This window comes from Phaseolus vulgaris, chromosome 10, assembly GCF_000499845.2.
Source record: "Phaseolus vulgaris cultivar G19833 chromosome 10, P. vulgaris v2.0, whole genome shotgun sequence".
Taxonomy (NCBI): domain Eukaryota; kingdom Viridiplantae; phylum Streptophyta; class Magnoliopsida; order Fabales; family Fabaceae; genus Phaseolus; species Phaseolus vulgaris.
This window is the reverse complement of record NC_023750.2, coordinates 38,054,794-38,067,002: the sequence shown is the minus strand read 5'-3', so window position 1 is coordinate 38,067,002 and position 12,209 is coordinate 38,054,794. Positions and strand designations below refer to the sequence as shown.

Here is a 12,209-nt window from a genome sequence, read left to right as displayed (position 1 = left end):
TTATATATCCTAGAGAACAAATTTTCTTTTTTTAGTGGTTTTGATATGGTTTTTATGGAAACAAAGAAACGAAATTGTATTTAATTTGGCATGTCCTGGCCTTATGCTCAATAAATTTTCTGCACAACACAAAAATTTGTTTGGGCTTGGGTAAGAAACTTTTATTCTAAAACAATTTGTTCTTATTTTGACTGCTACTTTGATCCTATTATGTGTATTACAAGCTTCAGTTATGAATAAAAAAGAGTTATATAATCATGTGTGGGGTCTATTTTTGACATGTACTATGGGTGTCCCTTGTTGGTTTTTGTGTTGTGTTTTGTAGGTTGCTACAACTTCTTCTTTGACTTGTAAGGGATGGCCATACATGGATCACCAATGGATGAGAGAGTCCATATTCCAACCAGATGTAGAATTGAACACATTGCTTCTTTGTTGAATCAAGCTTCTGATGCAGGTTGAAGATGTAAAGGTACATGATGGCTTGAAGGGGAACCATCCAAACATAGAAACACAAATGAAAATCAAATCTACAAAGATGTTTGGGTTTGCTCCTAAGATTGAAACACGTTTGGGGTTGCTCCTAAGATTGCAACACAACCTCCTCAAACGTCTATTTTCAAATTAAACATTGATAATTGTATAGCCTATATTTGTTTTTGCTCAATGTCCATCTTGTATGGTTTATTTAGGTTAACATTGTTTAGTGTAGGGAGAGTTTGTGGGGTTAAAGAATTTTGTTTTCATAGGGTGATTTCATATGGTTCTCTTTGGGGGTATAACTATTGTACTAAGTGTGGTTGTTTTCTTTACTATATGTTCTGTCAGTAGGGTGTGTTATACTTTATCAGACTCTACTCATGTTTCTAAGCACAATTATTTTTTAATAGTGTTGAAACATCCTTTAAATGTTCCAATTAATTCTTTTATTTTTTTGTTGATAAAAAAACAAATATAATTTTAAAATAATATTATACTATGAATTTTTTAATTGACCAAAAGTATTAAATAATAAGTCAAACCGTCATTAAGCATGCACCCCTATGTCTTCTTTTTATTAATTATTTTTTCTGAGCTTTCCTTATCTACAACATGTCATGTTGGTTCTTATTACAGTCTCTACAGTGAGAATATCATACTTAGTTATTTTGCCTAATCATGAAGAGAAGGCGTGCATCAAGATGTTTCTAACTTACATAAATTTTGGCTAGCTAGAATAGTGTATGTTGGTTAGGTTATCTTGGGCCAACCTGTATTCTTGAACCGAAACGTGTGCTTTTGTATTAGGGTTGAAACACCTCAAGTGTTCTCTCTCTTATTTATTTATTCGTTGTCGATAAAATAAATTTATGCATGATTACTTTAACTATACAAGGAGAAAAATATTGTAGATTCAATATCTTGTGGATGAGGTTCATGTTATGTTATGTTGACTTAATGTTATGGGTGAGAAAATGTCACCAACAAGAAAGGCTACAAAAGGGGAATTACCCATGTTACAAGATGTTGCTGTAATTGCTTGTTACATGCAAAGAACATGAAGTGGAAAGATTATGTGAGACATAGGTTAGACAATAAAAAACGATGAAGGGTAAAGGAGAAAAGAAAATTAATGTAATGTTTGGTTGGCAAGGTCACATGTTATCTTCAATTTCATGTTTGAAGCTTTTTGTAGTGGGTACTATTGGGTGATATTTTAGATCTTTGTTGGAGTATTTTTTCTGTTAAAAATTAGTTTATTAGGTGATTTTATTATGTGTGCACGAGGGGTAAGTTATGTATTATGTGTATCTTTTTTGTATAAGGTTGGAGCATCCCTCAAATGCTCATTTTTAATTTAATTCATTCTTTGTTGATAAAAAAATTACTTGTTATTATTATAGGAAATTGAGTTTGTCATGAATGGTTTTTAATGTTTAAACATCTTGAAAGAGAAAAGGAAGTGTAAAGAAAATGTTTGTCACTATACCCATTATATATGCATATCACTCTGGGCTAACATTTTCAATTGATCATCAAACACTCGCAAACTCACAACATAGTGTAACCCAACTAGGTCAGATGCCTTCATTCTAAAAATCAATTACTAGGTATTGTTCATATATTGGTTCCTTTTAATCTCATCGCGATCCAAGAAGCAAACTACTACAGCAAGATCCTTATGTAAAGTTAAGTATCACGCACTTGCAACAACATTGTGTGAAATATAATGGATATCTTATCTAGTGTAAGATTTGCAAGATGGTGAACACTCTCTAGTATCACTCTTCTATAACAATCCTCAACAAATCGTATTGCTCATAATCCTAACTTTCACCTCTCTTATATCACTCTTCTACGACAATCTTCAACAAATCATACTACTCATAATCCTAACTTTCATTAATATACAAAACATATCAAGTTACACCGTCACATTATTTAGGAGAAACTCAACCAAGAGATCACTCACCTTTTAAGTTGCTCAAATGAAAATAATATTGATCTTTTAGTATTAATTGCTTTAAAGTGATCTGACTTATACACATTTTAGTATTTCAGTTTATTCTCAAAAGCACACTAGCACATCCCATAAAATTTCCCCCTTACTGTGACATGATGAATAGATATTAATGATGGTTGTAATTTCTTACTGCATGCATGATTGAATGTCTCATTAGTAAGATTTTGTATGGTAGATCTTGTTTGGGTTCAATCCACCATTGACTTGTAAGAAAATGATAGTGAATTAGTTGAATTAAAAGTAGATTTATACATCTTATTCCCCTTGTCAAGGAGTGGGTTTGACAATCAGGTAGGCAAATTTGCTATTTTTTTCTACATTATAAAATTAATTTAAGTGATGAAATTTAATCAAAGAACCTAAAACATAATAATAGTTTAATTTAAATTTTGTTTAAATATTAATTTTTATTAATATTGGAAAAATTAAGTTTATAAAATAAACTAATAATGAAAACAAACATATATAAAAATACATTAAAATATTAAATAGATTATATAATAAAAACTTTAAATTTATTTATTTTTACGCACTAAACAAGTTTAACCCATTTTGTTATTTACATATAAGATGGTTTTAATTAAGTTTATCTTTGTTTTTTAATATTGAGCTAGTAATTCTTTTTTATGTGCATGTGTATATAATTTAGTGCATTCTGACTTGTTATTCGTAATTTGGATTAACGATACTTTTTTAATATTGTCTAATAACAATATATTCTTCACTTTTTCTCTTGGGAAGTAAAAAGAAAAAAAATGTAAGAAGGCTTTGAAGTTTGTATAACTTGCTTCGTTATGATTTATATGTTCTCATAAAAACAATATTATTTTTAAAGGTGAGAGTCAAATAACACGTCTGTGATTGAACTTATTAACTCATAATCTTGATTAATCACAAAGATGAAATATATTTTTTTAAAATTTTGTATGAATTGCTGACAAATTCTTTAATGTGTTTAAGTGTTTAGGTGTAATTTTGTTGTAATTATTACTGTATACGGATTTAGATATTGGTGTACCTTTTATTAATATATAAAAAATGTATGCAATGTTTTGTCTGAAGATTAAGAGAGATATTTAGATCTTAAGTAATCTTAGGTTGGTATTTACGTCACAATATTTTGGAATTATTAATTAAACCAAAATAAAATCCATAAATTCATTGCTCGTAGCAATTTTTTTTGCTTTAAAACATTTGTATCCTATTTTTATTGTTATTTTGTTTTTATATTTTTATAAAATAAATATATGTTTTTGTTTTATCATTTTATGTATTTTTTTTCTCATATAAAGTTAATATAGTTAAATATATTATTTATAATGCATTATATTAAATTTATGTTATAGTAAAACAATTAAGTATATAAAATCCAACACTTTAAACACTTATAGTTTAACTCTACAAGAAACGTGCACAATTTATTTTTTTTTAACAAAATTATGTTGGAGTCTTTATGTTAGTTTTTTTTTTCTGTTTTCTTCTAATATTCGAAAACAGAAATTTATTCCTCTTACATTGTGCTTTTTTTTTTATGTTTCTTTAGCAAAACATCAAAAAGTTAGAAAACTTTGAAAATTTTTAATTTGCTTTTAAAAAACACGATTCACAAACAAAACATATATTTAGATAGCTAAATTAATAGAGATTAATCTATTCAGCTCAAATATCGCATACACATTAGTAATAGTTATTTTTGTGATAAAAAAGCATCCATTTTTAGTATAGAGACCATATGTTAGACTCGTTTATCACAAAAAAAAATGATAATATAAAAGTAATTTGATGATCCTAAGTCGTCTCTTAGTGAATTTAAAAGTAAGTTCATTGAACAAAATTCAAAAACAAATGTGCAAGCAACAAAAATTAGCAATAAGAGTAAAGGGTGATTTATGTTTGTTTAACAAGAAAATAGAATAGATATTGTAAGATGAACGAAAAACAGGTGACTCCCAAGTTCTTTCACCAATAAAGTCTTCACAAGTTATCTAAATATTATTAACCTTCAATTATCAAACATGACTAAACTAAATCAAACATGTTTTACTCAAATTTTATGTACCCCACTTGTATCCATGTGCTTACTAATGTAATCAATACCCAACTTGTATGCATGTGTCTACTTATGGGATGTTTCTCATTTATCTCTTGAATCAAGCACTCAAGAGATTAAGTAGAACAATGTGAACTAACCAAGAAATCAAAATTAGAGAAAAGAATTCAACCCTCAACATGCCTTCGAGAACAACACCTTACAAAAACCAGATTTAAAAAATGTTAGGAGGTTAATACAAACTGTTACAGAGAATTGAAAAACAAAACTTTTATTGATCAAAACCCCAGAACTCAATGAAGAATTAAAACTCAACCCAAAAGGTTTAACCTTCCATGACAAAGATGTAACAAAAAAATATATGAAAAGGAAATAAAACTAGGTTTAGAGTGTGTTGTGCTGCTATAATGTAAAAAAAGCTCACTGTTCTTCCTCTGACGTCTCTTTTATAATCCTCTTTTCTTTGCACAAAATCAAATTCATAATCAGCCTCATGATATTTTTTATAATTATCAAATGTTTCATTTATTTGTTTCAAATTATTAAACAAATATCTTTTTTATCAATCAGTTCCTACTCTCGTTCTCGCTTCTCTTCCAAATATTTTGCTTCAAAACTCCGTCCAGATTTGCAGATTCATTATAATTAAATTGAGTGATATTGTGAGAGATATTTGAAAAATATTTACTTGAACAATATCTTCAAAGGATATTTTTTTTATGTTTTTTGTTGGATTTTTAATTTCAAAAATTTGAGAGAATATACGTGTAGAAAATTTGCTTCCAATTTAATTTCTGACATATATGAGATTTAATTCTCCAATTCTTTAACTCAGATTTCATTTGTCATTTTGATTCAAAGAATCAACTTGGACTTTTGCAAGATTTGGCCCACTCCTAGTGGCACATGTTTCATTCAAACTATTTAGTCTAATACTTCTTTCAAACTTTTAGTTTAACGCTTCTATCAAATCGTATAATCAAAATGTCTACTCTAAGAAATATCGGACTGTCTATCGTGACTAAAATATAAGATTAACCAAAATAACAAAGGCCAAAATAAAATTAATTAAATTAATCTCAATTAAAACAATAAATTTATCATCCATAATTATAGTCCAACAATCTATTATTAAATATTAATTCTGAATGGAATTATTTTTATCCAGAAAAAATAACTTACTAAAATACACATTCTAAGTAGGTCATACCGTTATAAGCTATGTTACATTCTAAACTAGGATTTGTTATTAAAAAAAGAAAAAAAAATATGAAAAATAATTTTAAAAATTAGAAAAAAAATAATAAAAGCAACAATTTAAAGAAGTGATAAAAATTACATATATATAATTGAATAATTATAATTCTATTCTTTTTAAAATTATACACAGATAATATATATTCTTATGGATATTTTTAATTTTTATGATAATAATAAGTAATTAAAAAAATATTAACATTATTAATAGAATATAAAATATTTCTTTTTTTTTACTCCTCTCTTTCGGATTAAATAAATTTTTTACTCGTTTCTTATTTTTTTTTCTTATATTTTTCTTTTTTTCTCCCATCTCACGCATTGTACATTTTTAATGTCAGGTCGAGATGATTACGAGTGTGGAAGACATATGATTGATTTGAACATTAACTTTTCCAAGATTATGTAGGTCTTGAAGTTATCTAAAGATATTAACACACTATAATAAAAAATGTTTTAACGGATTTATTTTTATGTTATTCATGGTTAAAATCTTTATTAAGTTATTTACTCTCTTTTTTATCAGCATTTACTCATAGTTGTAGTTTCCCTTGCTAATCTATCCCCGGAGAACATGTTCTCTAAGGTTCTTTTAAACATAAGGAAAAGCCTATCAGAACCACTATTTAATATCATGGGTTTAAGAACCTCTGTAAAATACCATAGGTTTCAAAACCCCCATAAAACACCATGGGTTTCATAACCTCTGTTAAATAACATGAGTTTAAAAACCTCCGTAAAATACCATGGGTTTAAAAACCTTTGTAAAATACCATGGGTTTAAAAACCTCCGTAAAATACCATGGGTTTAAGAACCTCAGAAAAATACCATGAGTTTCGAAATTTCCATAAAATGACTTACCGTTTGAAATAACTTTCAACCTCATTTTCCACCATCTCTAACGATCCTTCTAACTTGATATGATTCCAATAGCAAGATATAGATGATTCTTTGAGATTTTATGGAATCCACTTGAGTTGGAGATTGAATAGGCACTTTTATAGAAATGGATCAATGTTCTATGTTTCAAGAACTCACCAAAACTTGCGCCAAACACCAAAACTCATATGGAAGCCCCATTTCTTGTCAATTGAACCGATTAAAAGATGCAAGAATTCAAATAAACCGATTAAATTGTCTTAAAAGTGAAATGAACCGAACAAAACCATAGAAAAGGAAGATGAACCGATTAAAATAGCAAAAGAAGCTAAAACACCGAATAGAATTGCAAGAAAGGAACCTAAGACATGTTTAGGAGTTCATATGAGCACAGAAATGGAAGAAATAGATGGAAAAGAGAGAAGACTTATGTGGTTGAAGAACTTGGTTGATGAACATGCCACTTGAAGTGTGAAAGCTCCAAGATAAGTGTGAATTGCCACCACTTGAGGAACCAAGGCACTCAAGATGAGACTAGGAAGAGGAGAAGGCAAGTTCTCACTACACTCAATCACCAATTTGGGAGAGTTTTGTTACTTCAAATATCAATTATGTTTTTAGAAGAACCCAACCCCTCCTTATATAAGGACCGGTCCAAGAATACGCAAAGCTTACACAAGAAGCTAACCAAAGGTCCCTTCCCTATTACCTACTCTAGCGCCTATAGTGAAGACATGAAGAGTCAACTTCTAGAAAATTCTAAACTAATGCTTAAAGATGCTTTACAAAAGAGGTATAAGGTTTCCCTCTAAGCACCTTCCTAAACACTATTCTATATCACTACAACATTTTTTAGTTTAGACCACGCTAAAATAGACCACGTGTATAAAAGTGTGGCCTAAATATAGTAGAGGCCACGGTTTTAAAAATGTGGCTTAAAAATTATGAAAAACCACGGGTATAAAATTGTTGATACTTTAAGCAACGATTTTCTACATGTGGCTTTATAATGGGTTAAAAAAAAGTCAAAATAAAATATATCAGTGAGACACATTTTCTTCTTCCCTCTCTTTTGAAAAAACGCATAAACGCATAACACCACTCTCGCGCCCGTGCCCGCGCCCGCGTCCTCGCCCTGTACAATAATCCCGCTCCCTCTCCGTCTCCCTTTCCTTCGTATTTTTCCTCGTGTATTCCTCACTGTGCATTCTTCCTCTCGTGTCCGCCTCACCGTCTTTGTCTCACGTTCTTCCTATGGCGTTCTTCCTCTCGTCGTCCTCGTCTCACGTTCTTCCTCTCACCGTCTTTGTCTCACGTTCTTCCTCTCACCATCTTCATCTCACATTCTTCCTCTGGCATTGTTAGGTTTGTTTGAATGCAATCTTTTTTATTGTTTTTTTAGGGTTTTAGGCGTTCTTCCTCTAGCATTCTTCCTCTCACCTTATTTGTCTCACGTTCTTCCTCTGCCATTCTTAGGTTTGTTTGAATGCATTTTTTTATTGCTTTTTTGGTTTGAGTACTCTGTGCAGGGACATGTCAGGAGCCAAATTGATTTGAAGTGGTTGGGGTTTTGAAGGGTTTTATGGTTTTGTATTAAGACTAGGATTTCACCTGGAGAATGAGATAGCATTTGGAATTCCAAGTTTCAGGTATGTGTTGTAACTTGTGTCCATATACTTAGCTTGTTTGTTTCTTCCATGATGATAATTAATTCAGTGAAATGTGTCTTACTGGTTTGGTTTTCAATGTATTTTTTTGTAGGTTGAAAGAAGGATTGATTTGGTCTATGGAGGTGGTAGCGTGGGTTAATGGGTCTAGTTTCTCAGGAAGCTCATGATGGTGGACACCATGTTCTAGGGTTTGTTCTCTCTCTCAATCTCATTTTATGTCTATATATTATATATATAAACCAACTTAATCATTCTGTTGATTGGTACAACGAAGTGGGTTATGATGTTTAATCCTTTTGTTTTGCCTACTGACCCATGTGTGTTTCCCTGTTTCCTAAGAAATGTGTTATGTAAAGGACATCATTGGATAAAAAAAAGGAAACATGAGACATTAATTTTTGCCTATTTGGTTAAAGCTTCCAAACGTTGGAGGTAAGGGAGCATTTTGGATATAAATAAAATATAAGTTTACTATGTGATGTGGTTAATGTAGCTTTATGTTCCATTGGGGTTTTTAAAAAGGGGGAAAAAGTGTGTTAACCTTTACCCATGGTTAGAAGCCTTTTGATAAGCTTTGCTCTGTTGGATAAAAGTTGAATGCCTTTTATCCCTTTTAACAGTAGAAAGTTTTTGCTCTGGAATTGTTGCCACACCATTGGCTTCAATTATATTTTACTTTGCATGCACTTTCAAGACATGCTTAAAACTCATCCATCCTTGAGGGGAATTCAAATTGGTCTTTGGTTTCTTTTGTTATTTGTTTATTGAATAATCATTTTTCCTCTTATAAAATATTTCCAACTCTGTCTTTTTACTGATGGTGTGCATCATTGACTCGTTTTTGCAGTGTTATCCCAAGAAGTATCATGCGAATAGAGGTAAATCACTCTTGTCTTTGGCTACTATGCGGTCTCTGTCTACATGGGCTCAACTTGGAATCCACAACAAACCGGTATGAACTATTCCTCAGCTTCATTATGTGATTAGACAAAGTTGTTTCCACACAAAGGGAGATACTAATGACCTTAGTTCAGAATTTGGTTATGTAAAATCTTTGTTGGCATCTATTTTTTAAATGTTCATTAAAACCTTTGTAGTTTGGAACAGTATATAGTATTGTAATACAAACTGAACTTACAAAGTTAATGAAAAATGCTTTACTAATTGCCTCTTGTGATCTCTCTGGGATTGAATTTCTGTTATGTGAATATAAAAATGAAGAAGTCAAATCTCATATTTGCTTGTTTCCTTAATCAACTTGCTTCCACATGACACATGATATTATGCATTCATTCACTATCTTCTTATTTTAATATGGAATTGTCGTGTCAACCCCCACAACCAAAGAACTGGTTAGAGAGCTAGAGGTATGTCAACAATTTTCTTTTAGCTTCACTTCATATGATAAGTAGTCTGAAATATCTCAGATTCATAAGAAACTATCGTTGCTATAGCAATGATTTCAATAGTGATGAAGGGGAAGTTGGTGGAGGGGAGGGTGGTGTTGATTCGAAAGAGTGTGGTTGAAAACCTAACCAACGTCAAGGGTCTCATTGGCATTGGCCTCAAGCTAATTAACTCTTCAGTCGAAGATATCACTAAATATGTGTCTTTCAAGTTCACTAGTCGTACCAAGTCACAAAATCATTAGTCTTTTCTCTTATCACTATAAAACTTTTCATATCATCAATGCTTCAAAAATAGTTGTTTAATTATTTTTGGATTTTGATTCGTTTGCATCTTGTAGAAATAAAGGTGGCTGGGAAAGTTGGAAAGGATAGCCATTTGGCGAAGAAGAGTTGAAGAATTTAAGGGGAGATGGAACTGGAAAGCGTGAGAAATGGGATAGGATTTATGACTATGATGTCTATAATGATCTGGGCTTTCTAACCAGAGATGGGCAACATGATCACCCAGTTCTTGGAGGCATAAAATATCCTTACCTCGTAGGGTTAGGACTGGGAGAAAACTCCTCCACAATAACAAGAATGGTGAGTTACATTTTATCATTTTTTTAATTACATGGTCTAAAGAAAGGCCCAGTTATGCTTAATTTATGTCTTCACAGGTGCTGAGTACGAGGAACCAGACGAAGTTCATCACGTGCCAAGAGATGAAAATTTCAGTAACATGAAGGCTAAAGAAGTCGTTGAATTGGGAACAAAAACTTTAGCTGAACTCGTTGCTCTTATCTTTACATTTAAAGACCACACCAAATGAATGTAATGACTTTGAAGAAGTGCAGAGATTGTATGAAGGTGGCGTTAATCTGCCTATATCTATCACTGCCAACGGTACTCCAAGTGTCCTTAAGTTCCCACCACCTCGTGTAATCCAAGGTAACTTAGTCTCTTTCCACTCCAACGTAACTACTTTCACACATTACACTGTTTGTTAATCTTATTTTCTTTCTTATAATTTTGTATGGAAAGCAAGTTTGCATGGATGACCAATGAAGAATTTGCAAGAGAGATGATTGTTGGTGTAAACCCTATTGTAATTCGTGTTTTTAAAGTAAGTGCAAATATCTTATGTTGAATTATTCTATTGTCCTGGGCCATGGGCCATGTTAATGGCTTAATCAAGTTGTTAAATCAAGTGGGCCATGTTGTGGAGACAATAATCATTGAATATTTTATGAAGCAGGAACATGCACTTGAACGAGATGAAGTTGTATTCAAGTTGGTGTGGGAAGAAAGACTAAGTTACGTACCTGAATCAGAAGTTGCCATGTGACTCGTCTTGTGAGCCGAGTGGGAGATTGATGAACACTTAGTTTTGGAATTTTTTTTATCATTTTGTTGTTTTTTTGTGTGTTTTAGATACATAATAGTCAAAATATATGGGCATAGGAATTGTAGGATCATACATCATCCTTTTACTTTTCTTTTTTCCAAACTTATGTTGATGCCCCAACTATACAGAAAATGAGGGTAGGTCAAAAATATGGAAAAATCCTCAATGGAAGTTTTCTTATCGATCATTGCTTTTTGTCCCTTCTCTTTCACACTTTCCCATTTTATTTATATTATATATTAAAATGCTATACTTGATAAATTAACCCTTTTGAGAACAACTATTTAATAGTCTTATTCAAACGAGGAATGTTATTTGAGATTAATGATGTAAATCAATTGTTGATGTGAGTAATTCCTTTAAAATTTAAAAATTATTATTGTTTTTGTCAATACTTTAAGCCACACTTTTAAAACTATGGTTGTTATAAAGATTTTAGGCAACGCTTTTGAAATTATTGTCTTTATAAAAACCGTGGCCTATTAAAAACGGCCACGCTCACCTCGACCATGCCTAAAAAACCGTTGCCTAAACTTTAGGCTACGGTTTTAATGCTTTAGACCACAGTTTTATGTTGTTGCCTAAAGTAATAATTGTTGTAGTGTATTATTTACAATTTTAAACAAAAGAAACTATAAAGAGAGATATTTAATTGAAGCCCATTCTTGAAAGCTTGTAGACTTCTTTGGCTTTAGGCGTGATCCTCTCTTTATTTTATGTCTTCTTTTAATTTTGAGAAGACTAGAAGGAAGAACTTCAAATGTGTGGGTGAATGACCTCTTCCTTCATTAATAAAAGTCTCCCCTATTTGATCTCCATCATAACTTCTCTCTTCCACCTAGACAGACTACTCTCCTGCACAGGCTCAATGGTTGTCGACGACAGTTCTAACAAGAAATCAAAATTCAGCCATACTTATGCCTATTATATCTAAGGAAAAGAAACACTAAATAAGGCACTACTTCTTACTCCAATATTGCTTCTTTCATCACCTTATTGCCCCAACTTGGGTCACAAACCACTTTTACCTAACTCGACAACAACTAGTGTTTA

General features: G+C 31.3%; 1 long non-coding RNA gene across 1 annotated transcript; it reads left to right on the top strand.

Annotated features, from left to right (window-relative positions):
- Positions 1-7,744: 7,744 nt before the first annotated feature.
- Positions 7,745-11,395, top strand: LOC137818823 (uncharacterized). The gene is made up of 8 exons (XR_011082146.1): positions 7,745-8,055; positions 8,220-8,339; positions 8,452-8,548; positions 9,208-9,312; positions 10,108-10,351; positions 10,429-10,699; positions 10,793-10,874; positions 11,007-11,395. It is a non-coding gene; the product is annotated as an uncharacterized lncRNA (long non-coding RNA).
- Positions 11,396-12,209: the final 814 nt, after the last annotated feature.